Genomic DNA, 3,915 nt, shown 5'->3' on the forward strand with positions numbered 1-3,915 from the left:
TTTTGAAATTTTTCAAAACTGCAGAAAGTTGAACCGGTGCACAATGAGTATCCACATACACTGAGATCCATCACCTGTTACTATGCTACCACATTTACTTTCTCTACTTCTCTATATGCATAGCATAAAAACACATAGCATTTTTCATTTTTTGCTGAATCATGTGAAAATAAATTATAGACATTATGACACTTCACTCCTAAATACTTCAGCATGTATCTTTGAAGAACAAGAATATTTTCTCACATAAAAATTATATAATTATCATTTTCAGGAAATGTAACAGGGATACAATACTGTCAAACTCACAATCCATGTTCAAATATTCCCAGTCACCATCAAAGTGTCTTTTTATCACTAGTTTGTGCAGGATCCAGACAAGAATCACACACTGCATTCAGTGTCATGTCTCTTCCCTTTTCTTTAATCTAAAAGAGGCCTCGTGCCTTTTTATGTCTTTTCTGACATCATCATTTTTAAAGTCAGTCCATTTATCTTTTATTATTATTATTACTGTGATTTGGGTGAAAGTTTACAGAGGAAATTGATTTTCCATTCAGCAGTTCCTACACATTTTGTTTAATGACATTGACTGCAATTCCCCACGAGATAATAGGTCTCTTACCACTTCCTCCCTGTAGTTACCTCTTCCCAGAGTCATTCTTTGCTATGTATTCCTGTCCCCTGAACTATCTCCCTCTGCAAACACTGCCCTTCTGTTCTCCCATGATTGATTGCTCTAAGGAGTGTATCTAACTGATGTAAATGTTCACCCTATATGCCTGTCTGTTGTTTGGCTGGAAGCCACAGTAAGTGAGTTTAGTTCCAAACCTGAAGGGTAACTAGGTGCCAGAGTCTCAGGGGTCTCACTGGGTTCTATCAGACCAGTAAACCTGTTTTTTTTGTTGTTGTTGTTGTTGTGATTTTGAGTTTTGCTCCATATTGTTTTCCCACTCTATCCATGATCTCCTGAGCTGATCCCTTTCCAAGTGGTTGACAGTGGTAGCTGGGCACCATCTAGTTCTTCTGGTCTCATGGTCATGTAGGCTGAGGTTCTCATGTTCCACTAGTCCCTTGGACTAATTGCTTCCATGCGTCTTTGGTTTTCTTCATTTTTCTTTGCTCTGGATGAGGAGAGACCCATTGTTGCATCTAGATGGCTGCTTGCAAGTTTTTAAGACCCCAGACACTGCTCACCAAAGTAGGACGTAGAACAATGTTTTTATGTGGTATGTTATGCCAATTGAGCTTGATGTCCCCTGTGACCATGGTCCCGAGCCCACAGGTCAGTCCATTTATCTTATAGAATAAGCTACAATCTGAATTTACTCCATTGTTTTCTAAAGTTTAGATTCAAGTTAAGCACTTTTGGCAAAAGTCCCACAAAGACAATGTTGTGTCCTTCCTATTGTATCTGACCAGGAGGCATCTGATGTCAGGTTATCTGTTAATGGTGATGCCAAGTTCGACCACTTGGTAAAGATGGTGCCTGTCAGAACTCTCCTTTGTAAAAGAACATTTTACAGTTTGTCATTAGTAAGCACTCTGTGAGTGCTATTCTAAGATCATGGGACAATCTCATTTTCCAACATTGTTTCATCATCCATAGCTACTCTTGGCCTGAATCAATTTGTCCATAAGTGGTAAGTTTTCCAAAACTATCATCCCTTCTACATCTATTACCTGGAATTCTTCTCTATGGAAAAGCTTCCTCTTTCTCTTTTTAAGTATCACAGTAGGATGCATGTTGTTGTTGTTAGGTGCTGTTGAGTCAGATCCAACTCATAGTGACCCTATGTACAACAGAATGAAACACTACCTGGTCCGCTGCCAGCCTCACAATCCTTGCTATACCTGAGCCCATCATTGCAGCTACTGTGTCAATCCATCTTGTTGAAGGCCTTCCCCTTCTTCACTGACCCTCCACTTTACCAAGCACAATATCCTTCTCCAAGGAATGGTACTTTCTGACCACATGACCAAAGTAGATGAGATGAAGCCTGGCCAAGATTTATTCATTCTTTTGGCAGTCCACAGTACTTTTAGTATTCTTCACCAATACTCAAAAGCATCAACTCTTCTTCAGTCTTCCTTGATCATTGTCCAGCTCTCACATGCATATGAGCCGATTGAAAATACCATAGCTTGGGTTAGGTGCATCTTAGTCTTCAAGGAGACATCTCTGCTCTTCGGCACTTCAAAGAGGTCTTTTGCAGCATATTTGCCTGGTGCAATACATTGTCAGATGTCTTGACTGCTGGTTCCATGGTGTTGATTGTGGAACCAAGTAATATGAAATCTTTAACAACTTCAATCTTTTCTCCATTTATTGTGATGGTGCTTATTGGTCCACTTGTGAGGATTTCCATTTTTTTTTTTTTTTACGTTGAGATGTAATCCATACTGCATGCAGACTGAAGTCTTTAATCTTCATCAGTAAGGGCTTCAAGTCATCCTTACTTTCAGCAAGTAAAGTTGTGTTGTCTGCATATTGCAGGTTGCTAACGAGTCTTCCTCCAATCAATTCCACACTCTTCTTCATATAGTCCAGCTTCTTGGATTATTTTGTTTAGCATGCAGATTGAAAAAGTATGGTGAAAGAATACAACCCTGACACACTCTCTTCCTTATTTTAAACCATGTAGTATCCCCTTGTTCTGTATGGACAACAACCTCCCGGTCTATGTACAGGTTCCTGATGAGCATACTCAAGTGTTCTGGAATTCCCATTCTTCTCAATATTATCCATAATTTGTTATGATCCACAAAATAGAAAGCTTTTGCATAGTCAATAAAACACAAATAAACATCTTTTTGGTATTCTTTGCTTTCAGCCAAGATCCATCTGACATCAGCAATGATATCCCTCTTTCCACGTCCTCTTCTGAATCCAGCTTGCAGTTCTGGAAGTCATCTGTCAATATACTGCTGCAACTGTTTTTGAATTATCTTCAGCAAGATTTTACTTGTGTGTGATATTAATGATATTGTTCAATAATTTCCACATTCTGGGGGATCACCTTTCTTTGGAATGGGTACAAATATGGATCTTTTCCATTCAGTTGGCCAGCCAGTTGGCCAGTTTTCCAGTCAGTTGGCTGTCTTCCAAATTTCTTGGCATACACAGCATGGCATCCATTTGTTGAAACATCTCAATGGGTATTCCATCAATTTCTGGAGGCTTGTTCTTCGCCAATTCCTTCAGTGCAGCTTCAACTTCTTCCTTCAATACCATTGGTTCTTGATCATATGCCACCTCCTGAAATGGATGAATATTGACCAATTCTTTTTGATACAATGACTCTGTGTATTCCTTCCATCTTCTTTTGATGTTTCCTGCATCAGTCAATATTTTCCCCATAGAATTTTTCAATATTGCAAACTTGAGGCTTGAATTTTCTTTTCAGTTCTTTCAGCTTGAGAAATGTCGACTGTGTTCTTCCCTTTTGGTTTTCTAACTCCAGATCTTGGCACATTTCATTATAATAATTGATTTTGTCTTCTCAAGCTGCTATTTGAAACCTTCTGTTCAGCTTTTTTATCTTGTCATTTCTTCCATTTGCTATAGCAACTCTGCATTCAAGGGCAAGTTTCAGAGTCTCTTCTATCTGTTCTGGTCTTTTCTTCCTTTCTCATCTTTTTTTTTTTTTAAAATGCATTTTATTGAAATATAGTTTATGTACAGTGAAATACACAAAACTAAAGTGGCATGGGTCAATGCATTTTTTTTTTTTTGTAGTGTTCGCTCCCCACCCCTCCCACCCCTGGCAACCAACAAAGAAAGTTTCCCTCCATATATAACCTTTCCTTGACCCTCCACAACAGCAAACTAATACTATATTTGTCCTTCTGTGATTGACTTATTTCACTCAGCATAATGTCCTCCAAGTTCATCCATGTTATGTGGTGTTTTGC

General features: G+C 38.7%; 1 protein-coding gene across 1 annotated transcript in view; it reads right to left on the reverse strand.

The window, feature by feature from the left end:
* Window positions 1-3,915, reverse strand: part of LRRK1 (leucine rich repeat kinase 1) — a 359,564-nt gene that overhangs the window by 105,731 nt on the left and 249,918 nt on the right. The window lies entirely within an intron of this gene.

The sequence above is a fragment of the Orycteropus afer genome, unplaced genomic scaffold (assembly GCF_000298275.1).
Source record: "Orycteropus afer afer isolate SDZICR_OR568_19922 unplaced genomic scaffold, OryAfe1.0 scaffold00019, whole genome shotgun sequence".
Taxonomy (NCBI): Eukaryota; Metazoa; Chordata; class Mammalia; order Tubulidentata; family Orycteropodidae; genus Orycteropus; species Orycteropus afer.